Genomic DNA, 27132 nt, shown 5'->3' with positions numbered 1-27132 from the left:
CTTATTGCTTTATTCACTCAGCTCTGTTGATGATAATGATAATTTAACTCTGCATAAATCTGCCTTTCAGGATGCACATCCAGAAGAGTTTCCCGCCTACTCTGTGTATACAGCAGCATAAAGTAATTTCTGATACAATGTGCTGTACACTTGGCTGCATTTACTTGCTTTTATAAAGCCTCTCTGCAGGTCATTTAACATATTTGGGAGGGCTGGGGAAAAGAAACCTTAAAATAACAAAAACCCACCCCATGAATATGTTTACAATTTAATCCATGTATAGTTACAAACTTGTTTTTATGTCATAAGTTCAGTATTGACTATTGTGGAAATAATTTTGATGTAAGAATATTAATGTTCTGTCTTACAATTATTGAGAAATTGATTTGACTTGTCATGTCCTCTTCCATAAAATTTTACCCTTTTATGTTCTTAAAGGTTTTTTTGTTTTTTACTTTTTACCCATGAAATTAAACTATATTTCAGAAGGGTTTAGTTCTACTTACAAAATATTTCTATCTTTTTATATCTTACAATAATGAATTTGTGACATTTGGTGTAAATTATTTAGGATTTTTTTTTTCATCCTTGCTTTTCAAGTGTTTCCATAGTCCCAGAAACTTCTTCCCTTAAAGCAATGCATTTTTATCTCTTTTCTGCATTCTCCATGCTTTAGACACCTGGTCCATTTCTCCCACTTTTTTCACCATCAATTAATAGTAATCTATTCAGCTTGCTTCATTGATTTATGCATGATCTTAGACTTGGTAGAAATGATAAATACCCTGTCTTCCCTTTACCACTCAGCTCCTAAGTCATTGTGACAGCAATAACCAATGTTCCAGTTAGAATAGGTTCATCAAGCCCTCAGAAAGTGCCTGCAAAAGCACCTTCATACCTCCAAGCACACTGCCTTAAAGCTGCATCATATCACCTAATTCATGAGATAGTCCAAGATGGTGTTCAGCAAAGCTCATAATAAAATATAGAACTATCTTGTCTCCCTGGATGATGGAATTATTACTGCTAGTTTGCAGTCCACTGGCGCTGTCACTTCTCTCTGCTATTTCGTGACTGTTTCCTGGTTCATTTTTTCCCTGAAGCAAGTTCCTCAAGTAACATAAGCCAGTTTCTTCACCAGTATATATATTTATATTTATACTTTTTTATTATTCACACACCAATTGCAACTGCACTTGAATGTTACATAAATAATACTATTAATTTGCACTTATACTGCTTTACATTTTTCGAAGCACTGTGCAAACTAACTAATCAAGCAGTTAATAAACTAATTAATCAAGCAAAAACAGCAAGCAATTATATGAGTGTTACTGCTTCTTGATACATTATTACAATCCAGGAACCTCTTGCATACTGAATACACTATAAAGTCTAATCAAGAATAGCATGTTTAAAAAGAGATACCTAATTAGGAAATTTCTTTGGTTTTCTTAAACGAGTCTTCTTAATATGATTGCATATATAATTTAAATAAATCTGATTACATAATGCGGGTGGGATTTTCAAAAACTGTCACTAATGGCCCAGCGCGGCTTCCATTGAAATCAATAGCACAATGCCATTCTCTTCAATGGGACCAGAGGTAGGCCAACACTAAAATTCTATGCTTAAGATTCAAGAAGCAGTGCCATCTTGATCTCAGATTGTCTCTTGCTTATTATTAAGGGCTAAAAAGAGAGAACAATCTGGACTGACCTCTCAACATGATGAGGGTAGAATTCCTGCTCTTTCTGAAATTAAAGGCTGCCAAAATGTCTTACACCTCTGCTGATGTCATGTTTCACAGATAGCCAAATTTAGTTATTTCAAAAACTTCCATTTGCTGTTTCAAAAACTTTTTCAAAAGTTTGAATCAAGTTTTTCAGTTTATAACTAATAAAGCACAAACCTAATTCTTTTGAGTAGTAGTGATTTAGGCATTTAATCTTTTGTCATTTGGAGATGTGCAGTAAGATTCTGTTTCCTCTGATATATACAAATAGGATGACGATATAACTGTCAGTATATTATTTGCAAACATTTGTGTTGAGAAGACTGTCATAAACCTGAAAAATCTAGACAACGTTTGCCTGGGTCTTTCGTCCTCAACCTCATTAAGATGAATCAATCTTGTTATAACTTCTCCTGTGGATGAAAAACATAATTATTTTTCTAGTAAAGATATAATGTGAGCCTGCAGAATATATCAACAACTAATCCTTACTTTCTCTTGTCTCACTGGTACAATTGAGGTGGGGGGGTGTTAAGGTTACATCCCGTTCGGGAAATGAATGTGAGTAACTGAGGAGCCATGTTCTTTTCCATCAGAAGCCTGCTTTTTGGAATTTCTCGTCTTTGACTTTTTGTTACCGTAGGTCGTCTTTTAGACAAAGCTTGAAGACGTTATTTATTTTATTATATTTTTGTTCTAATTATTATTCTGCTTGATTTTAGTTTGCTTGTTTGCATATCACTGAGTCCCATTCTGAAATTTGTTGCTGGAGTGATATAACTTTGTTTTTAATTTAAGCTAGCTAGAAAACTTTGGGTATTTGGTGCAAACAAATAAAAATTATTACCCCATCCAAAAATTTTCAGCTGCATCATAATTTGGGGGAGGGCGGGAGGCTTATTTCTTCTCCACAAACAGACACTTATTTTCTAACTATGAAACTGTCAATCCTTGAAAGTAATATTTTGTTCTTTTAAATATTTTTTTGCTCTAGAATTTGTGCCACAAGCTATCAGAATTGTCTTCGCAATGGATTTTAATGGGTAACAGTACAGAAGCATCAAAAAGAAGAGATTATGATAAGCTTCAAAAACCTCATTGAAATACTGTATTTGCACAAAACAAAACAAATAAAAACCCCTGCAACGCTTGAAATCTTTCTTGCAATTTTGCTTTCCACTGCTCTAATTCTCTTTTTGATTTAAATTATCTTGACAGTCATAGCTGTGTTTTTCTTTAAATTCATTCGCTATGAGGTCAAATCATCACCTTTTTTTTTTTTTGCCTATAATCTTCAAATATATTTATCAGTTGCTATAAGTTGTATTGTTAAAGAATCCAACCTACCATAAACATTTTCATTTAGGCAGTGAATTTTCTCCAATATTTTCTACCAGCCAGTGTTCTATGCATGAAGTGTTCTTCAAAGATGTAACGAAGTTACTGTTGGCAATCTCTTTTTCTGTTGACATAAGGCTGTATCCAGAGCATTATGTAGCAGTTTCGAAGTTTGATTTACAGTACCTTAACTGGATGAAGACTGAGTATATTTTATACGTCTGTTCTATGGAGATTTTCCATCAGTTTTACACAGAGGAGAATGTCCATATGCAGTTTCAACTTCAGGCATGCTCATAGAGCAACATTTGACTTTGGTCCACAGCAGAGGTCAGAATATGGAAATATGAGCACCTGACAAGGGAAGTCAAAGAAGACTTCCAACAGGGAATAAAAGTAAATTAAACAAGGAAATGACTTTGCCTAGTTATAGTTAAATATATAAATATGCTTTTATGTGCTCTGGAATATAGTCTGATATATGAATGCATGAGTTACTTATTACAGATTGTCATGACAAGATAAGAGTGTCCCCTAGTTGACTGATGTATATTTCTGTTGCACAGGTAGGATGTTGCTGCATTTTCTCTTCTTCACCTCTAGTGTATTTTTCAACCAACTGTGAAATTAAAAATTCCTCCCTGCCAACAGCTGGATGCAGTTTGTTAGTTTTTATGTTATCAAAAACTGCATCTCAAGTGCTATTTCAGCTATAATTGAAAGAAGGCTTTCAAAGTTTTAGAGTGAAGTACGTTTCAGTGATTACATGAGTCCACCACCATAACTAAAGGCAAGGATTCTAGTCCATCATGGGAAATAACATGGGCTCTATTTTCTATGCTCTGTTGGTCTTATCTCCTTACTTATTTAAACATAGTCATAATACTGGTGTGATAAACGGTCAGTGTTGGCCAACACAAGTATGAAAACCTTTGTCCTATAAATGAACTTAGTAAATAAAGTTAAAGTATCTGAAAATAAATGTATGCCACTTCCATAAAATGTAATCTTAGATCTAAGTTTCTATTTTACTTCAATAAGATGGGAAATGAGGTATAATTAACTTTCTAAAGGGAACACTAGCAATCCTCTTAACTAGTTTTTTTTTTTAATGACCAGGTTTTGGATCTTTTTCAAAGTGTACAACTGAGATTCACAATTTCAAAGAAAGAAATTAAAAGTTAAAATGTGCACAGAGTAATTCAAAATAAACATTAAAATAAAATGCAGCCACAGTGTTCTTTGTTTAAATATAAATTCTGCCACAACATTTAAAGGATCATGTAGATGTATTTACAATAGATAAGAGAACAGTAAAGTAAATTAATAGATTTTTAACGCCAGATAGGGCCACTGTGATCATCTTGTCTCACAGCCTGCTTAACTCAGACTATAGAATTCCAACTAGTAATTCCTGCAGTGCAGGGAATTGTTCTTTCCTGCTGCCTGAATGAATCCGAGTCACTTGTGATTGAACTGGTGCACATCTAATCTCAATTTAAAGATTCCAAGTGATGATGAATTTACCACTTCCCTTGGTAAATTGCTTGAATGGTTACTTACCCTCACTGTTAAAAAGTTGAAACTTATTTTGAGGTTGAATTTTTCTAATTTAGCTTCCAGCAGTTGGCTCTTGTTATGCTTTTCGGTGTTAGATTAAAGAGCCCAATAGCATCAGATATCTTCTCGCTGTATGGGCACTTACAAACCGTGATCAAGTTCCCACTCCACTTTCATCTGATAAACTGATGATGAAACAGACTGTACAGTTGTAGCTGCATTGTAAATTTATATGACGTTAATGCAACTTATTTGGAATATATTTTGAGAGTATTGTGCACTTATTTAATGTCCTGTAAGAGGGTGCCTTGCCCCAGGGACTGGAGAGCCTGGGGCTAACCCAGCCCAGATTACAGGATGAGCCACACTCGTGTTGAATCAGGTGATCCCAGGATAAAAAGAGCAGGAAGTTGTAGCAAAGGGCGGAAGTTGAGGAAACTGCAGGTATCTGTATAGATGCTGCAGGGTGCAAGAAGGCTTCTATAGGATATGTCACTTAGTCTGGAGTGGTTCATGGGCGAGAGTCCGACCTCAAAGCAGAATGTCAAAAGGCAGAGCAGACGCTCCAAACTGGTTGTATGTTCTATCATAGATTTCACTAACCCAGTAACAAATGTGAACCCCTGAAGCACTATAACAATCTTCTCATGGAGTCACAGACAATACCCTGGGGCATTCCAGTTTATTTTCCAATCCAGGCAAGCTGGACTTAGTGATAGTGGTTGTTATACACCCCAAAATTCACAAAAGATATAGGTTGTTTCCAGTAGCAAGAGACCAGTCACTTACCCCATGTCAGTTTGTGCCTCAGATCTCAGACCAAAGACAACATCTGTAGCCAATCCTATAGCAAACTAACTAAGGATTTATTAACTAGGGAAAAGAGAGAGAGTTATTTACAGGTTACAGAAGGCAACATATATCCATAAATGAGTTAGTCTCACATATATCCATAAATGAGTTAGTGGTTCCAAAAGGTGACAGATTTGCTGTAATCTGTCAGCACTGACTGTCTTTGGGAGATAATGCAGGTTGACCCTGAGGATCTCAGCTTCTGTTTCCTAGCGCCAGCCTTGTGAGAGTCCAAACAGAAAAGAAATAAAAAGAATATTCGCATTAGCTGTCTTTATTTCCTTCTTCCAGAATTCAAGATGATGGGATGAGCTTTCTTGCATGTAGCACCTTTACGGTGTCAGAGAGCCATTAACCAAGTCTTTGTATTGTGATGTTCCACAATAGCCTATTTAGTTTTGATAGTCTTTCTTGATGGGCAGGGGAACCACTGTGGCTGCCTGGATTCACAAGTTCAGAGCAGGCATTTTTACGGTTATAAAGTGAAACTTACCTATTACCTTACAGCATAGAATCATAGAAGATTAGGGTTGGAAGGGACCTCAGGAGGTCATCTAGTCCAACCCCCTGCTCAAAGCAGGACTAACCTCAGCTATATCATCCCAGCCAGGGTTTTGTCAAGCCTCAGCTTAAAAACCTCTAAAGATGGGATACAGACGTTACAAGTAAGACGCATGCATGCAGCAGCTTACGAGCATTTTATAGCATCTGAACACTGAACTTATTTTTACAAGTTTAGCACCTTTCTTGAACAATAGTAACATACAGGTGAGTTGGTCTGCTTTCCAGCTATGAATTTGTCAGTGCTCTGCTGGTGCCCACAGCATTGGCAGGTGCTGTCACCTGGTCTACCAGTGTCGCATGGAAAAAAGCTGAATGAGCAAGAGAGGGTCTCTGGGCAGAGGCGCCTGGCAAACCATGTAAATGGCAGCTGGGATGAAAGCTGTGTGAGTTTGTGTTTTGGGTTAGGCAGGAGAGACACTAAACTGCTGGGTGACAGAGGGCCAGTATGTATTAGAAGTCCAAATACACGAGGCTCCTTGTGGGGATTTATTTGAGCCACCTTTGACCTGTGAGTTCTTAAAGGGCTCTGAAGAGGCAGAAACAGAGGCTGGGTGCTGGAGAGTGGGGTCATGAGGAGGTCCGCGAGAGCTAGCTGCATGATATTACAGATACTTAATGAAAACTGAAGGCAATGTATTACCCGGGATACAGTTTTTATTTTGTTATGGATGTGTTAGCAATTTTAATTTTACTTTCAGCATGTGGAGGCACAGGCGTCTGTATTTGAGTCATCAAACTGTATGTCTGCCACTGTCATTTTTGTAAAGTGAGGACAGAACCATGAGTTGACATCAGTGCTCCTGAGAATTAACTGCAACTAAGTTACAGTTTTTGAAAACAAAAAACCCAATCAAACAAAAAATAAATAACAGAAATAATTTAGGGCCAATTCCACAATTGATGTAAATTAGATTATTGTTGCTCTGCTGGAATTAAATTGGCCTATGGCATCTAGAGATAACTATTTGATCCCAGACTACTTCTCATTGAAAATAAAGGTTAAAGCAAAAGTTCACATTGTACTGTAGCGTAATACGAAATAATTGGGTATCAGTGAGTAGGGCCAGGTCTTTCTGTGGTGGACAAACTGGCTTAGCCATCAAAAATAGTAAAAAAAAAAAAAAAAAAAAAAAAATTGAGACTTCAGGTAAACACTCCTTTGAGATGTCTGACTAAGGATGAAACAGGACCGCATTGATTACAGATGAAGTTGAAACATTTTAAATGAATGCTTGGATTCTGGAGAATATAGTAACTTTTGTGAAAAGCAGTGAACTCTTGAATTCACATTTTTTTTTCTGCTTCCTCTACTTTCTGTTATCCACTTATGTTAATATTTAGGGAAAAGTGGGGGGAGGAGATGAAAACTCAGTATGTATAAAGATACAATTATGAGATGATTTAGTCTGGAGTGGGAGGGGACACAAGAAAGAGTAAAATGGTGGTGTAAAGTCTTCATGGGCATAAGATTGGATAGGCCACAACACAGAATATAGAGGCAAAGCTAATACATTATATAGTATTCCAAATGAGTGCCAGTAAAACTCTTAAGCACACATTTATGTATCCTGTATGTCTCATATAAATCATAGGAAATTGACACTTTCTAAAACATTTCTAAACATGTTTTTCTGGTGAGACTAATTTTGTCTCTTTACACCAAGATGTCATCAGACATGTTTCCCTGTATAGACCTCTGAGGGCGAGGGGGGAAAAATTAATTATTAAGCACTAAAATAGAACTTACTCGTCATAAAAATGTGACAACTTTAAAGTCTGATATTTTGGAACATTTACTTTTCTAATAAGGATGGGTCATGAGATATTAGACCATAAACCTGTCACTAGTCCAGGACTGAATATTGCCTGTCTTGGGCCTCAGGCCAGAACAATTTGGAGGACAAATTATACATTGTGTGTGGGAGAGAAAGGGGGAAAGATGGTTCTCCCCAATCTGGTTAATTTTTTTTTGAAAGTGACAGAGGTTTGAAATGTTAGAAGTAGTTCCAGCATGGATGAATTTGTAGGCAGAGAATGGGCCAGATGAACAAAGGTATATGATAGATTAAAATTTGTAACATGAGCTCTGCGTTGTGTCACTTGACTCTGCAATTATCAGAGTGCTATCACCACCACACCTGCAGTGAGAATATGTTATGGCTCATTGGATAGTGCCTAATAAATATTTTTAAAGTAATAATTATGTGTAAAATGTTTGATTATCCCCTGTTCTCTTGCCTTATGTTCAAGAAAACTCTGATATTTGATTTACGTGGAATATACATTTCTTGAAGCTAGTTCTGTAATTATGCTTTTGCACCGTAATGCCTATTTCTATGCTGTCAGCACTGCTACCATTGGACATAATTTTGAATATATGTCAGATCATTATATCCTAATTCAACAAAATGCAAAACTTTTGGTTGACATTTTTTCTGTGGTAGTCAGAAAATGAAGTTTCATTTGATTGGTAAACTACACTCAGGGTGAGACCAGAGGGTTTCACATCGCTCAGAATACTTATGTTCACCAGGTGATGTTCAGCGTAATGAGAGATTATCAATGTTAATGGCATATCAGCTGTTAGGACTGTGCATGATATAAATGTTGTATATGACCTCTCCTTTCTTCCTTTAAGGTAACAAGCTTTCTTCTCCCCCATAATCTTCATTAGGCTTCTCATGGCCTCCCTCCAGATTACTGGTGACTTCCTTCCCTGTGATTCCCACCCCATCTTTAACATGAGCCCTTCTGAGATTTCTGACTTATGGCTTCTTATTTCACATCCTTCTGTCTTCAGTGAGCCGTAGTGAGGATGAATTGCTGTGTTTTTATGTACAGTGTGCTAGTGTCTACTGTGAACTGCATTAGTCCGTAGTACTTCTCTGTTAAGATCCTAATGTGGAGATAATCGAGCAAATGGAGCTTCGCAGAGTCTATAACTATTTGCTACTGCATACTTACGTGGTACATCAGGGCTAACATTCATAACCTTGAGAGTCTCCAATAGCAATATTTTTAGCATAATTATATAAGTAATAATGTGTTTTAGAGGCCAGTTACTCCACAATGGACAAAAGAGTCACCAATATTTGAGCAGCTCTAATGCCATCCAGTACAGGACAATAGTATGATATCCTCTGATAGAATTTACTTCCCATAGTTAAGGTAGTGCTAATCCCCCAACCCACTGCAGTGTGTCTGGAGATCAATACACCAGTCAGTACCAATGGATGGTAGCCATAGAAAAAGGATATCAGCTATATTTCAGTCATGTAGAATGGGGAATGTCATTCAGGCCATTCTGCCATTAAAAATTGATATTTATTGCACTATTTTCTGCACTTGGAGTGGAAAATATGCAAATTATACAATGTTTTCAAGTATTGCAGATGATAAATGTCCACTTTTAATGGCTCTTCCTCCAGGATGAACTTACCCATACATGAGCTATGGGAGAAGACTCATCCTTTTACCCCACTGTTACATGAAGTTGCATAAATAATTCCCAAATAAACAGGAAGAGGAGACCTTGGTAAGTAACCAAGTGAGCTTTTTCAAGGAGACATGTTTTGTTTTGTTTTTGTTTTGTTTTACACACATTTAAAATGTTGCTGTTAGAGTTTTAAAAGTTTTGAGTTTTGAATTTTTTTTTTTTTTTTTTTTTTGGATTGAGGACACATTTTTTTCTGTAAACGTCTCACCAAAAAAAAAAAATCCATTTTTTTTTTTTTTTAACCATTTCATGTTGTTACTCTGATTTGATTATTTTTCAAACTAGAGCTGGGGCACTCGTTCATACAGGCCTAATAATGAACAATAAGAATCTAATGGTGCAACATTCTCAGGTGAATTGGACATCTGAAGATGGAGAAATCTCATCTGAAAACATTTTAGAACTATTTAGTCTTCATTAACTTGATTCTTTCAGTTGCATAAAAGAGCGAACTAGAAGGGGCCATGTCCTGAAGCTAACTAGCAGAGATCATCAGTTGTCATGTAGAACTTCCCATTGGTTTTATTGGAGTATTTCATAGGAAATTTCCACTTACAGGCTTCACAGCAGGATAAAGGCCTATGTTCGGATTTTTTCTTTGTTATGTGTAGACTAACAAGTCAGTTTCATATGCAATTAATGCTTGAGATCAGATTCAGAATAATATAGTTGCTGTGGAACAGCAAGAGTTAAGTGTCTGTCATTCACACACTGCTATAATGTTATGAATATATATTTTAATCTTGAATGAATGAAATCAGATTTAATCTGTTATCCATGTAAACAGATACCCATCTATATCATCACTAGAAAATATTGTTGGCAAGTGACATGAGCTGTCAGCATGATTTTAGACACTTCTCACTTCTTGCAGAGTGCACAGCTGAAGTCTTCAGTGATTCAGAGATTTAAAATGTCTCTTCATTTGTGTGCTAGACACTGAAATCAGTACATTTTTTAAAGATATGAATAATTTCTGCTTTAGGTACAGGAAAACGTGATTGTCGATAATGATTATCTGTTGACTTTCTAAAATAGTTTAATTAAAAATCACTCTTTATAGAGTGCTTTAATCTACATTGATTTTTAGTCCTTTATTGTTAAATAGCTTTAGGGTGGCTCCTTTTCAATTTAGACTGATATATAGTCTTACATGTGTGTATGTAATTGGTGGTAAATTCAATGGGGCTAAATGCTGCAGTGTGACAGAAGATACTTACAGCTCAGTATTGGTAATGCAGTGTCCCAGTTGTCATGGGAGAAAATAATCAGTATGTTTTGACTTAGAGCAAAATCTGTGTGCATTATTATTACTATACATCAGCGGTTGAGTTGTGGAAAATAAAGAATTGCATTTAATATTTGCTGCGCGTGGATTAGTTGAATTGGTTGACTTGGTAGAAGGCTTAAGTAGACTTGGGCCTTCATATTATTTAATTATATTTGTAATTGATTGTGGTGCAGCATGCAGCATGATTTCTAGTTGTTGGAGGGAGATTATTAGTTTTACAGATTGACTTTGTCAATAGTAAATGTTTTTTCTAGGTGATATACTCTAGTACAAACAGGAATTAATTCAGGAAAGTTCTGTGGCCAGTGTTATGTAAGGGGTCAGACTAGATGACCACAGTGATCTCTTCCAGCCTTGGAGTCTATGAATCTGTGACATCATCAAGTTTAAAAAAAAGGTAATGCTTTGTCACAGGCAGTGTAAAGGTGCTTACTCTGTAATATGGTAACACTCTGTTAAACAGAGAGGTCTGATTATATTACTATGTAATGTTTCTCTAAATAAAAGTTGACTGTTATATTTTGTTTGATATTTACATGGCAAGGATTTGTAAATGCATTTAACATTATTTACTTTATTCTCAACACACAGTTTTCATGCCACTAGAGGGGGAAGATAATCTATATCACTTTAACAAGTTGAAAATAAAGAAACTTTTGATACAAAGAGAGAGTGGCTTGAAAAGAAATATTTTCAATTACCTTTAACAATTTTTAAATGCACATTTTATATATATTTAATATGTATATGATTGGCTGTCAGAATTTCAACAGCTACTGATGCTGATGGCGGAGTTTGATGCTGGTGGGGGAGTTGCCTCATATTGAGCTACCTTCTGCTAGCTGATCTGTGGAGTTGTTTTGACATTATTTCTCCATCCTGTCAGTCACAAGCAGGATGTTTGCTTTGAAAGTTGCCGTGTGAGAAAAAGGCTGTAGGAGAAGGGGGGTGTGGGAGTAGAGTGGAAGGAAGAGGTGAGAGGAAAGAAAACTCAGTATGTCAAAAGTGGTGAAACTATCAAAGCCAAATGTATACATCTTTATCTTTTTATTGGTTTGGTAAGGGAACAAACTCTGTGCTTGTACATTGTTTGGGGAGAGGTCAATTATACCATACCAGGAATGTGGCTTTATAAATGCTTCAGTTTTCTATTTGTTTTTTTCTTTCAAGCAGAAAAACGTCAAATGTGGCAACAAGTAGCTTTGGTATGAAAATCTCTCCATGACTTTTAATGGCTGAATGAGTAGTTGCTTGTGAGATTTATTAATTTTCACCTTGTTTCAGGCTAATAGTTTACCTATTGCATTTTGATTACATTTCAGAACAGTCAAGCATCACATATCGCAACTGACATCTGCATTAAAGACTTTGCAAAATTCTCCTTCTTTAAGCCTTGAAACAAACCAAAATGGAAAACTGATTAAAGGAGGTAAGCCCTTTTTTCTTAGTCTGATTTTTTTTTCAGTCGGTCTCTGCATTTGGTCTTTCAGATGTTTCTCCATAGCACTGCACATTTTGGGCAAACAACCATAAAATAAATTGACCCCAAATTGGTTGCCTCCTTAATTAAATGAATCTAAATCTGGTTACTTGCTATCTTTCAGTTGGCAAAGTATCTGTATTTGGTGCCCGTGTCTGTAGACATCTAGGTTTGCAGGTTTTATATGGCATTAACATTGTTAGTCTTCTGTGAACATTATTCCATCTCAGTAAACTGTTTTCATGGGACTTGCATGAACAGAAAAATGTAATATATAAACTTAACTGTTGGGTAAAGCCCCAAAGGACTGCATGTGCTGTAACTGTGGAGCCAGATTAGAAAGCATGAGAAAAAGGATTGGTTTGGCCTGAAGGAAGCAGGGGCGGGAGAGAGGGAGAGAGATCAGAACAGAAAAGGGGGAAGGGCAGGAGCCTCTTGGAAGGACCATTGGACTGGCCTAGAGGAGCTTTGAGAGTTAAAGAACTGCTCTCTTCACAGCTTCCTTACAGTGAAAGCTGCAGAAAAACAGGATCTTATGGCCCTCATACACATGTTGAAGATAAATAAGCCTCTAGCAGCTCTGCCCTATTGGGGGAAATTGGTATGGTGGTGAAATGTGGCTCAGTTTGATTTACTCCATCAACATATTTTTTCTTTTACTTGTAAAATTTATCCTACCCTTAAAATCATTGGCAGTTGTCCACCAGCAAAAAAATTAGATTATAATTTGGCAGAAATGAAGGAATGGCTTTAGAATGCATACTACCCACTATGCAAACTCAGATACATCCTATCTGGACATAAAACAAAGAAAAAAATTATATTTCCCAATGTTAATTTAATGGAGGCAATAGAAAATTAAATGGTATAGTATCTCGCCTTTAGCATTACTACACAACAGCCCTGACAAGCCACATAGTAGGAGTGGAAACTTCTATTTTTTAAAGAAAGGTTTCCTTTCAGATCATTAGTCATTCAGCTACAAAACTGTAATTATTTTGTAAAATAACTCTCTGCACTTGCTTTTAGTGCACCTCTGAAAAAATCAAGGAAATTTAATTTTGTACCATATTATACCTGTAATCAATAGAACATGGAAATTAGGTATGTACTATGCTTATCTTGCACTTCCTAAATTTCCCTGAGTTGGCTAAGCTTGATTTATCAAATACACTGTTGCAGTCTCTGGAACATTTTCAGATCAGTGATTTTCTTTCCCCATTTGTTATCAGGGTCTAATATATGCTCTGTTGATTTTAAAAGTAGCTACTTATCAATAGGTATGTCCGTGTGTATTTTAAGAGTTAATTTAAATTAAAGTAGTGCCTGTAATGGCAATTGCATTGCATTTTAGTACATTTGGTGGCAATAAAAGAAAGTATCAATGCTGTTGGCAATATTTCTGAAACTGCCAAACTATATCCATGATTAATTGTCCTCTGTGTATATATTAAAGGAAGAAGCATTGACTGCTGGTTAGGACGTGGAACCAGAATGCCACTGTCGTTTGCCTGGCTGTGCCAATAACTTTTGTCTGTTCAACTCTTTATGCCTCAGTTTTACCCTTCTGTAAAACAGGTATAATACTTGAAGGCATGGTGAGAGTTAATGCTGGTAAACCGCTTTAACTTTCCCACATAAAAGTTGCTACATAAAAGAGCAATACATTGTTCAATAAAAAATGTATTAATTGCTTATATGTTTTGGCATCAGCTAGAGTGCAAATTGAAATCTAAAACATCTCTCTCTCTGTGTGTGCTTGTGTGCATGCATATTCATGTGTGTACATATTATAGTCAACAATGCCTATGTTATAGGTAGCATTGCCTGACATTTACCATCATAAGACCTGTTTTCAGTTGCTTATAACTTTACCAAACTTCAACCATTTGTGCTGGAATTTTCCATTCTGAGTGTCTGCCTGAGGATTTTTTTTTTCTTTTCAAAACTGCAGCCATTTCTCAGAATGAGGCTAAGGAAAAATATATTTTGCCTGAGTTTAAAAAAAAATTCTTAACAACCATTGAGAAGTGGTAACACTGCATTCTTTGGAGCAAATTATTTGAAACGTGACACTTGAGGGGCATCAATTGGTGTCACGGATGTGCCTTTTGCTGTTCCTGTGAAAATCTACCCATATTTGGCCAAATTGAGTCTCTGAAAATCTCATTTCACCCATGCTCAGTAGACACTTACTAGAATTTCATGACCAAATTCTCCAAATGTTCTGTCTGCATTGTGCATTCTCCAGTTCCCTCACAACAGGACTGAGCATGTGCACGGAGCAACAGAGCGTATGTTCCAGCCCTAGGTATCAGGGTCTGCACCGGATTTTCCTCACTGTTGCATCTTCTGACAGCCCAGGGCTGCCATTGCACCAGGTACAGGAACTGATAGCAGGGAATAATATTGTTAAAAGTTTGCTTTAGAAGCACAATCAAGGGCTAGGTGTAAAGGAATCTATAGGTATATATGAGCATTGCCCTCTTTTAATATCATAACTCTCTGCCTACTCACTAAAGGTACAATCAAGGTACAAAAAAGAGACTCCTTCATTAGAAACTGAGAGTACAGAATGCCACAGGGGAGGCCTTTCAGTATGGCAATATATTTAGGGAATTGGGGATGGAGGTGAAAGAGAGGACAAGCAACAGATATGTTCACAATAAAAATAGTGTATCAAATTATTAGAGAAGGAATTGAAAGATCATGTAAGGAAATAACAAATGGAAATCTAACAGAGGAAATAATTCTTATTAAAATAGCATTCATGTAACCAAAACATTATGGGGACTCCATTGATTAATTGCGTAACACACAATGGGGTCCTGGTGTATGACTGGGGCTCCTAGGTGCCATGGTAATGCAAATAATAAGTAATAATCAAATGAACAGGGCTTAAATCAAGCTGTGAAATTGCGAAGGGTCATGACTGAACTGATATGATCCCATCACGAGCTAGTCTTTTGCAGAAAGACTCATATTTTTGGAAGGTTTATGAAAGCGTACTCATTTATGGCTGCTTTGAACAGGAGTTCTTTTCCTGGGCCAAAATAGAATAGAGGGAGGTCGCAAGTGTAGTGATGTGACGAATGTGGGAATTTTGGTAATATTTTTATGATTCATATGTGCACCTCAATTTCCTTCTGTGCTTTGTACTGCTATGCACTGAGAGTAATGGGAAAGAATCTGGTGTTTGACTGACATAGCCACCTGGTTGGAGACCAGGATAATTAAGTGAATAGAGCCTACACATGTGATTGGAGGATCTGGAAGAGACAACGGGAACACCAATGGCTGGGACATTCACATCTAGCCACCAACAAGAGAAGAAGAATCCCCCACATTTACCTCTCTGCAGGGATGCAGAGCAAAGGCCCTGAGTTGGAGAATGAAGAGGGAAGGTGTCAGGTGTCTGGGTTAAGAGTAGGGTGCACAGACACAGGAGGAACTCTCTTGGGACTGGGAGACAAAAAGGGAGCAGGGCATAGCAGAGCCCAGGCTTCCACTGATAGGAACAATATCCTAAGCCCTCCTCTCTCATGCAAACCTACCGACTTTGCTATTCTATATTCCAGGTGACTAATAAATGGTTATCTTGTATTTGAAAAGGCTGCCTGGTGTCACTGCAGATATTTACTCAGAGCATTGCATCCTGAAAGTGTAGGAACAAGTCTCCCGCAGGAGTCTGGCTTGGCTGGACTTGTAGCAGAGGGTCATGAAGAGAAAGAAGGATCGGTAGCACTCAAAGGCCCAGTTTCGGAGCTGTGGAAGCTGTGAGTCACCTGCCTGTGGAGCTGTGTGGATCCTTGGATGTTGGGATACTAAAGAGGGACTCTCAGGAGACTGGTGACAAGCTGTGGCATAGAGCAGACCCTGTGAATCTGTGACACTTGAGAAAAGTACGACAACTTGAAACCTTGTGTAGTCAGAGAGAGGAGAGAGATCTTTTGACTAACAGCTCACTAATGAGGAGAGAAGTTATATGCTCCTTTTATGCCCCAAAAAGGGGACTCTAACAATTAATTCACCGCATTTTTGCCATGTTTGGTTAAGTAAGTATAACAATAGGGGAATATGAATAAATTTGAAACAAGACAGGCCTCATGGCAGAAGAGAAGAAAAGTCTTTAGGAAAGTTAGTGGGGGAGAGTCAGAAAATGGACTATTAGATTCATTCATACCCACAGTTTCTCTGTGTGGGAATGGGTTATATTATAATTTCTCCTTCATTTAATTTCTTCCTTTCACTGTTAGACAGATATTGGACCTCTGATATGGTATGATCATGCTAGAGTCTTAGTCTCTCTAGCAGATTGGGCCTGGGGAAAAAGGGCAAAAGACCTAGAGGACAAAATCACCAGTTAAAAGATGTGTGGTCTGAGATGGCATAGAAGGGGAAACGAAAGGTATTTTACTAATAATGCTAATTTGTAGGTTGTAGCTTATACTGTAATGAGGGATAAACTCATAATAAGTATAGCCTCAAGTAAAAATCACATGAGAGAAGAAGAGAAGCTCAGATGTCTAGATGAAATAAAGAGAGTGGAACAAAAATGTAAAGATACATGTTTTAAAGAAATCTTGAAAAAGTCCAGAACTCTCAGGGGCTAACTGAACATGATACTTCTTGGAAAAAATAGTGAACAGATTTTATTAGGGCTTGAGCAATAATTCTACGAGCAGAGAAACAAATCCCATGAGTTACTAGCATACAAGCTTAGAATGAGGGGGAGGTGCAAGACAAACTATTTTGGCCATTAGAAGAAAGAGGAAATTTGAAATAAAAGTAACTCTTTAATTGTTTCAAAAATTCTGTTCCCAGCTATACACATGTCAAAACAAAAATCAGGGAATAAATCTTTAAAGCAAAAAGAGAGGTTCCAGAGGACTGAATATAGGCAAACGTACCTATCTTTTAAAAAGGGAAACATAAAGGACCCGGGGACCCAGTCAACCTAACATCAATACCTGGAAAGACACTGAAGCAAATGATTAAATAATCAATTTGATAGGATTACTGACCTAGTGGATGGAGGGAAACAGTAGACAATAAACCTTGATTTTAGTAAGGCTTTTGGCACAGTTGCAAATGACATTCTTAGAGGCAGCTTAGGGAAACGTGGTCTAGAGGAAATTACTATACGGTGGGTGCATAACTGGTTGAAAAGACTGTACTCAAAGAGTAGTTATCAATGGTTTGTTGTCAGATTGAGAGGGTGTGTATCTAGTAGGGTCCCAAATGAGTCAGTCCTGGGTCAAGTACTATTCAATATTTTCATTAATTATTTGAATAATGGAGTGGAGAGTATGCTTATAAAATGTGCAGATGACACCAAGCTGGGGGAGTGTTGCAAGCACTTTGGAGGGCAGGTTTAAAATTCAAAATGACCTTGACAAATTGGAGAATTGATCTAAATTCAACAAGATGAAATTCAGTAAAGACAAGTGCAAAGTACTTCACTTAGGAAAGAAAAATCATATGCACAACTACAAAATGGGGAATAAGTGGGTAGATGGTCATATTGCTCAAAAGGATCTGGGGGTTACAGTGGACCACAAACTGAATATGAGTCATCAATGTGCTGCAGCTACAAAAAAGGCTAACGTGATTCTGGGATGTATTAACAGGAGTGTTGTATGTAAAACACGGGATGTAATTGTCCCGCTCTACTCAGCGCTGGTGAAGCTCCAGCTGGAGTCCTGTGTCCAATTCTGGACACCATAATTTAGTAAAGTTGTGGACAAATTGGAGAGAGTCCAGCAGAGAGTAACACAAATGATAAAATACCTGACCTTTGATGAAAGGTTAAAACAAAAAACAAAAAAAACTGGGCGCATTTAATCTTGGGAAAAGAAGACTGAGGGGGGAACCTGATAAGTTTTCAAATATGTTAAGGGCTATTATAAAGAAGACTGTGATCAGTTAGTCTCCATGTCCACTGAAGGTGGGACAAGAAGTAATGGGCTTAATCTTCAGCAAGGGAGATTTTATGTTAGATATTAGGAACAATTTCCTGGCTGAAAGGGTAGCTAAGCTCTGGAATATGCTTCCAAGTGAGGTCATGGAGTCCTCATCATTGGAAGCTTTTAAAAACAAGTTGGACAAACACCTGTCAGAGATGGTCTAGGTTTACTCGGTCCTGCCTCAGCTCAGAGGGCTGGATTAGATAACTTCATGAGGTCCTTTCCAGCCCTACATTTCTATGATTTTAATGCAATAAAATAACACTCTTGGGCTCCTTTAAAAATGTGAACCTCTATGACTTGCTAAGAAAGCATGCTGTAGTTCAACCACAAGAGTTAGAGGGTGCCATTCTATTATGTTATGCGGAAAGACAGCCTTCTGGCCTTAAAATCTCTGCATTTATTTGTGTCTGGATTTAGAGGATCAAAGGCTATTCAGACTAGCTTTTTCCTCCTGGAAGTGGCTGACCTAAGTACTCAAATGCTTTCTTATATGGAATGCATTTAGTGATCTAGGTATTTCTCATTCACCCATCATCATGGTATCTCAGTGCCATACAGCTGGTGATCTGTTAAAAACAGAGAAAGGACATAGGGGCCAGGTCTCAGTGGATGAATGGCATCATGCATACTAGCAACAGCTTTGTCTTTTAGACTCTTTAGTAAGCTAATACTTTCTGTTTCCGAGCATCTGGGCGGGGCAGCGGGGAGTCATTTCTTGTTTGGCAGGTGCACACAGAACTTCTCCTTATACAGCTCTCCTTATTTTGATAGGAGCTGGGGTACACTCCCACTGGAATGTCTCCCACCAATAGATTCATAGATTCCAAGGCCAGAAGGGACCACTGTGATCATCTAAGTGGACCTCTTGCATCACAGGCCATAGTACTTCCACAACATAATTCCTTTGGAACTAGAGCATATCTTTTTTTTTTTTTTAAAAATCCAATCTTGATCTAAAGATTGTCAGTGACAGAGAATTCACCACAATCCTTGGTAATTGTTCCAGTAATTCATTACCCTAACAGTTTCAAAATGTATGCCTTATTTCCAGTCTGAATTTGTCAAGCTTCAACTCCCAGCCATAGGATCTTGTTATACCTGTATCTGCTAGATTGAAGAGCTCATTATCAAATATTTGTCCTCCTGTTAAGGCCCCTTCCAAGACAGAGTCTTCATTGTTTTAGTATGGCCTACATTCTTTGTTCCAAGCCATACACATTTACATTTAACTGTATTAAAACACAAACTGTTTGCTTGTGCCCAGCTTATCAAGTGATGTACCTTGCTCTGTATTAGAGTTGTCCTCTTTATTTACCAATCCCCCAGTCTGCATACTTATTAGATATGATTTTGTTGTCTTCCAAGTTATTGATAAAAATATTAAAATAGCATTAGGGACAAGAACCAGTCTCTGGTGGACCATGCTAGAAACACACCCAATCTATGGTGTTAGTCATCCATGTTAGTCTGGTTTGCAACAGGCACAACTCTATTTCAGTGGGAATTAAATTGAATTAGTGGTAAAGTGAATATAATACATGTATGGCCAGCCAAGACCAACATAAATAACCTATCGTACACTCTATCTGCTATTGCAGAATTGATCCATTTTGTTTATTGCACCGGACTCCCCCTAGAAGTCCCCATTTTTGTTAAATAGCTTTGGCAGTCCCACATAGGTCCTATTTGCAAGTGTGTAGATCACTTCTCAGAGACTCGCAACTGAGTATAAAGTTGGCCAGAGAAAATGAAGTAGAGATCATACACTGAATTTCATGCATGAGAACTCTTGGTCTCTCTCTAATCAGGTTTAGATTTGGCAATAGTGATGCTTCTGACTTTTGTGAGAGCTGTGGAACTCTGTATTTTAGCTAATAGCCTGTCTATAAATGTAGAGCAGTAATGTGAAATAAATAATAAAATAGTCTGTGGGCCTTATCCTGAGAGAATTCTTCAGCACGAAGTCAGGAACAGGCTATAAATTAACAATATAGAAACAGAACATAAAATAGGATAATCTGCTTGTAGCTATTAGCACATGATGTACTTTTATAATTTTGTGTCTTGCCATTCCTACACAATTCTAAAATGGTGTTTATAATAGAATATAAAATATATATGTGAATGTGCTTTGTGAGCCCGATGTTTTAAACTGATAATATAAATAAATTGTACATTGTATACTTCCGATTCCCTGTTTGATCTATTGTAGATATTTTGGGTACCTGATTATATAAGACATCTGTTTAACAACTAAGATCTAATCGTAGATTGTTGCAGCTATATCAGTGCTATAGAGGGTATTTGTCATCTTCAAGAACCATACATTATTATGAGAATGAAAATTATACTGATGAGATTGCTGCAGTTCTCATTGTGATTGTGTAGATTCTCTGCATGGACCAGCAAATCCAGCAAGGAGATGCAGCGATATATATTTAAGACAAATTGGTACTGACAACTACTTTATATTCTTTGGACGGTTTATAAAAGTCAGAGCTATAAGCAACCACTAAAAGGATGTTCAGGCCACATGATGCAATCATGACTCTGAAAAACAAGTAATTTAGTTAACATGGTTAAAAACATGTTATGAGTTTGCAAGATCAAGACATTCATGGTAAAAAACCTTAGTAAAATAATTCCAGTATCCACACAATTGGCTTCTCTGCATTTGTGTGTACAAAAATAGAAGTCTAACTGCCAGAGACCTGGGGATTCCTCTTTTAATGAATGTAGCTTTCAAAGGTTAATTTTTAACAGTTACATTTGTTAACTACAATAACTGTATGGTAAATGAAGCAATTCATTTTTTAATTTAACCAAATGCCGCTGGAAATTTTTTTTACAAACAGTAACCTGTATACTATATATTTTAAGCTGTTTTCTAAATCATTTAATAAACTCCAGTTAGAAGTACTTCTCTCCTGAGATGAAATTTGGAATATGTGCAACAGGTAAATTGTGCGGTATGAAATGAGACAACCCATCCTTCCTAGAATGTACAAATTGGACTGGTTAGGTCAAAACATATTTTCTTTAACATGATATGGAATTTGCCCTCAAATAGACTGATCCCAGAGCAGGAGTGAAGAAAATCTGCAGACATGACATCAGGATGGAAATACATTCAAACCCAGTGGTGTTCATTTTAATTAACATCGGTAGAGCATCTTTGGATTTAAAATCAAGAGCAATCTAGAGAGTACATAGATACCATACCACCAACAAAGCTGCTAAAGATATATCTTATTACATGATATATAAGCTGGGTATGATACCAGCACAGGCTCAGAGGCTATTGAACTGCTCTACGGCCATTCGTTTTTGGAGGAAAGTTATAACAAGGATCAACTTAGTACTGCAGCAAAATTTCCAGTGTAACTTTGAGTCAGTGATACTTGGTGACACCAGTCAGTCAGATTTCTTAAAGAATCATGAAAAGAGCTAGTTACTTAGAGCCACAATGGCTCAAAGAAGCACATGCTGTGGGAAAAGTATGACAGACCCAGATATAACTCATTGGTGCAGTGCAGTTTTAGAAATTGCCAAGTTTGATACAACATCATTTTTAAGGCTGGACAGACTAATACATTGGGACTACTTGCATGATGAATTTGGGCTATACTGAGATCTGTGACCTGAATATATGAGATAATAGAAAATCATTAACGATGGAAGTATCCAGATTCCTGAGGCACAACCGAATTTATTTATCTAGTGTTGAATATCTGCTGTTTCCTAGAATAAACTTGATGGTTTAGATAGAAGGTTTTCATTTTGAATTACTAAACTCTCTCTCCTACAGTGATGTACTCATAAAACCCAAAGTTTTGTGTGTTGTGGTATGTCCTGTCAAGTAAATGGCTGGAGCCAAAGTGTAAGGAGAATCAGTGATGGCAGTATTACAATACAGAACTTGTATATGAATTCAGTGTAGTACACATTAAGTGTGCTTTATATGTATGATTTATGTATACTTATATTTTATTTGCTTATTATGCTTTTAATGTTTTTTGCATTTAAACAAAAAAACCTAATGAATTTGAAAAACTGTCATCTTTTCCTCTTTAAAATGTGTTTCTAGTATGTGAATAAAAATTGGAAAAAATATCTGTCAAGAGGTCAAACTTCCTGGTTTCAGTAAAAATGATCCAATCCTGCTGATTTGTGTTTGAAATTGGTAGAGCAAATTCTGGATGGCAAAATGTAGTTTATTAGCCTAGGTTAATTACTACTTTCCTGTCTCATAGCTGTCCTGTCAGTTCTAAGTACCATTTAATGAGCATTTTGTGATATTATGGTACTTTGTAATATACCAGATATCTTCTCAGAGATACTTCTTGGTTAGAGCTGTTGAAGAGCTAGGTAAGTGGAATCCTGTTTATTACAACTACCAACAGCTTATGTTTTCTTTATTGTCTTATATGTCTAATACAGGCTTTATTCTACCATGTAGTCTTGAATTGATTTAAATGTCAATGTTTGCTCTCAAGGGAAATGTGCAATAGTTTTTAACTTTATGAAGTGGAAGCATCTAGTTTAATGAAATACCTACAGTGTTGATCAAATTTTGAACTTTGTAAAAAACAATTTTTTTTGGACATTTGAAAAGTATTTTACATTCATTATTTTAAATAAAGGATAATAGCTGGTAGACTTATTTATAGCCATACGCTCTCAGAAACAAAGGAAGCTGTTCAAAGTATGAGTACTGTGTTGTTCTCCGCCAGGGAAATATAACTGATGGCATATTTGATAAACTTGTTATTTATATATCAAACATTGGCTTTAAATTAATTTAGTTTAGTTTTAAACTAGATTAGACTAATGTGAATTGCCTACTTTTCTCCATTGTTTTCTCCTGCTGTCTTAATAATTATTCGGTGTCTGACAAGTATAAAATTGGGATTTCAAGTCCCAGCCTAAATAAATACTTTGATAGCCAAAGTTGTCTCTATTTACACCCAGTGTAGATATTTTTCTGAAACTTAGACTCTTTCTGGGTTGAAATTATTTATTTCATTTATAGGGGTGGTATTGTCCCAAAAGTTCATTAAGAATCTAAGAACGGCCATACTGACCAATGGTCCATCTAGCCCAATATCCTGTCCTCTGACAGTGGCCAATGCCAGGTGTTTCAGAGGGAATCAGCAGAAGAGGTAATCATCAAGTGATTAATTCCATCACCCATTCCCAGCTTCTGGCAAACAACAATCCCTGCCCATCCTGGCTAATAGCCATTGATGGACCTGTCCTCCATGAACTTATCTAGTTCTTTTTGAGCCCCATTATAGTCTTGGCCTTCACAATATCCTCTGGCAAAGAGTTCCACAGGTTGACTGTGTGTTATGTGAAGAAATTCTTCCTTTTGTTGGTTTTAAACCTGCTGCCTATTAATTTCATTTGGTGACCCCCTAATTTTTGTGTTATGAGAAGGAGTAAAATAACACTTCCTTATTTACTTTACACCAGTCATGATTTTATAGACCTCTCTCATATCCCTCGTTAGTCATCACTTTTCCAAGCTGAAAATTTCCAGTCTTATTAATCTCTCCTCATATGGAAGACCTCTAATAATTTTTGTTGCCCTTTTCTGTACCTTTTCCAATTCCGATGCATCTTTTTTGAAAAGGGGTGACTAGATCTGCATGCAGTATTCAAGATGTGAGCGTACCATGTGGCAGACATTCTTGTCTGCCACCTTTTTTGGGGTAGTCCTTTGATAACCCAGGCCCACAATAATACATAACTTTTTTTGCATTTAATGCAACAGTCTCCAAAGATACTTAAACTAAATTCGATAAGATCTCACATAGATATTTCAGGAACTTGGCATATTTGTCAACACTCATCACCATAGTATCTGAGCTCCTCACATACATTAATGAATTGATTCTTCCCACCCTGTGAGGCAGCAAATAATGAACTGGAGAGGGTATACTAAAAAGAAAGCCACTCTTCCGTGGGAGGCATGTGTGTCTCTGAAGGAACGACAGCTTTTTTTGGAATGATGGATCCTAGTCCCCAAATTTGGAGTGTGCCCCTTTCTTAATAGGGAGGATGGCATGCTTGGAATTTGAAACTGAATGGGAAAATGGTCTCAAATTTGTGGCGGTAGCACTTTGTTGGAAAAGGGGAATGTAGTCGGCTTCCACCGCTTCCCTAGATCCTGTCAATTCCAGGTATTTGGAGAAACTCACCTTCCATTAATATCTCTGCTGTAGCTGAGTTTGATGGCATACATGCATCTTGTTATGTTTTTGCGAGCTCACTGCTGCTGCTGGTTTTCAGTAAGACCTGAGATGCCACATTCAATATGAGTCGAATAATCCGGGAAGAGTAGGCATGTCAGTTGACTCTGTTGACACAGAGCACAATTAGCTTTCATCCATCAGCAGCAGCACCTAAAATGACAAATTGTTCATGCAGGCACCGACAATTATAATTTTGTCCTAAATATTAATTGATGCGCTCCTGCTGTAGGAACCAACATTTAAGGGCTGGCAGCAGGGTGTTTTCAGTGAGGAAGGTAGTTGGCTCTGGAGCTAGTGTCCAGAGACTCTCAGGACAAAATGCATGTCATCAGTCTCTGAAGTGGGTTAGGAAGGCAGTGTGGCCTAGCAGTTAGAGTATTTAACTGAGAGTGAGACTCAGGAGACCTGAGTTCTAGTCCTGACTCTGCAACTGACCCCCTGAGAGAGCTGCAAATCCCTTCTTCAATGTGTGTCTGCTTCCCCATTTGTAAACGGCAATTGTAATGATCTCCTTTGTAAAGCTCTTAGAGATCTACTCATGAGAAGCATCATATAAGAGTTAGGTGATACTATTTATTAGAGAAGGCAGCAAAGTACTTGGTGATAGTTACTGCCTATAGTAATTTTTGTTTAAACTGTGTAATTAATTTTTTTGTTTTAATTATGTGAATACATCCAGAGTGTAGTGATGGGCACATAATAAATCTCTCTACAAATAAATATTTTTCTTTCTTTTCAGCAAATAGTTCTTTGCTGTTACTGAAAAAATGGTAATTTTGCATTAAAGATAATGAATAACTAATGTAAAACTAAATAACTGTGAAACTAATGAGTTGATTGCTATCAATTGCATTAGTGCTTTAGTGTAAATTTAGCCACTGTCTGTCCACTTACAATTTCATTTTACAAAGTCATGGATGTTGATGAGTAAACACTTCATATTTTGCCTCCCATTCTCAAACCAAATGTTGTTTAAAGCACAGACTGGCAGAAGTCAGGCAGCTAAATGTTTTAAAGTATATTAGTTTATTGGAAGCGGCTGTTTGAGTAACAGCGGAAGAAAGGGAGACTCAGATTAGCTGGTAGACTGTAAATAATGTTAGTTTCATGGGCTGTCCATAATAAAGTGACAACCTATCATTTTATCTGCCTTGATACACACTAATTAACAAATTTAGTGATATACAAGGTTGCCAAAGAGTGTTTTCCCAGCATGGGAAATGTACCTTGAGTTCTGCAACACGACACTCTGCAAGCCTGTCACACACATTATATGACCTTGTGTATATTTAGTCACTTTAGAAAGGAAAGTGCATCAGGATTGCATTTCAGCTGTTTTCACAATCTTCCGCTATGCATGTAAAGTTACAATAATAGCACATGAATGCATGTTTTTAGCGAGGAAACAGAGTGGTCTGCAATGGATTGTTTAGTCTGCAGAAAAGAAGAGTGAGGAACGATTTGATAACAGCCTTTAACTACCTGAAGGGGAGTTCCAGGGAGGATAGAGCTAGGGTGTTTTCAATGATGGCAGATGTCAGAACTAGGAGCAATGGTCTCAAGTTGCAGTGGGAGAGGTCAAGGTTGGATATTAGGAAAAACTTTTTCACTAGGAGGATGGTGAAGCACTGGAATGCGTTACCTAGGGAGATGGTGGAATCTCCATCCTCAGAGATTTTTAAGGTGCGGCTTGGTAAAGCCCTGTCAGGGATGATTTTGTTGGGGTTAGTCTTGCTTTGAGCAGCGGGGGTTGGACTAGATGATCTCCTGTGGTCCCTTCCAACTCTAATCTTTTATGATTCTATGAAGAAAAATAGCATGATTCACACAACATAATTTGATAGACATTCATTTATTCATTCTTTCTTCCCTTGAAAATCCATAACATAACCAGTTCTCTTTTTTTTCCTCTTTGTAAGCCTTTTATTCAAAAGTAAATGAATGTAGGCTATGTCTACATTACAAGCGCTGCAGCAGTACAGCTGCAGCTACGCCACTGTAGTGTAGATGTTCCCTACGTCGATGGAAGGGATTTTTCTATCCATGTAGCTAATCCACCTCTCTGGGAGTCAGTAGTTAGATTGACTGAAGAATTCTTCTGTCAAGTTTAGCTGTGTCTACACTGGTTTTAGGTTGACCCAACCACGCTACTCAGAATGTGAAATGTTTCATAGCCCTGAGCGACGTAGCTAGGTTGATCTCATTTCTAAGTTTATATTAGGGCCTAAATGTTAAGAATTGCCTCTCTCTGCAGGAGAGGGCTGTCTTGAACTGCTTGTGGCTAGCTATAAATCCTGTCTTTTACAGGCCACTGTAGAGATGCTACAGCTCATAATCTCACCCCAGTGGTGTGGTGATTCTGCCCTCAGAAAAAGAACTAATGGGGTTGTCATGTTTTGCTTCAGGATAACCAGTCATAAAATGACAGTGAGGCAGGTCATATGGATTGACTAAGGAGACATGTGAGCTGGGTTTCTAGGAGTTCAGAGTAGTTGCCATTGCCCCTGCCTGTAATCAATTTACAGAATTTAAAGCTGCTCATTAAACCAGGAAACAATTTGACTGACAGAACATGCAGTTTTCTGTTTTA

At 37.3% G+C, this 27132-nt stretch overlaps 1 protein-coding gene across 2 annotated transcripts in view; it reads left to right on the top strand.

Annotated features, from left to right (window-relative positions):
• Positions 1 to 27132, top strand: part of DLGAP1 (DLG associated protein 1) — a 571137-nt gene that overhangs the window by 193834 nt on the left and 350171 nt on the right. For both annotated transcript variants that reach the window (XM_067547338.1, XM_067547348.1), the window contains exon 4: positions 12159 to 12265. The gene's annotated coding sequence lies outside the window, so the exon portion shown is untranslated. The remainder of the gene's footprint in view (positions 1 to 12158; positions 12266 to 27132) is intronic.

This window comes from Emydura macquarii, unplaced genomic scaffold (genome assembly GCF_026122565.2).
Source record: "Emydura macquarii macquarii isolate MOO-44397 ecotype Brisbane River unplaced genomic scaffold, CSIRO-AGI_Emac_v2 contig_212, whole genome shotgun sequence".
Classification (NCBI taxonomy): Eukaryota; Metazoa; Chordata; order Testudines; family Chelidae; genus Emydura; species Emydura macquarii.
Note: the sequence above shows the minus strand (reverse complement) of the source record. Positions and strands in the feature narration are given on the sequence as shown.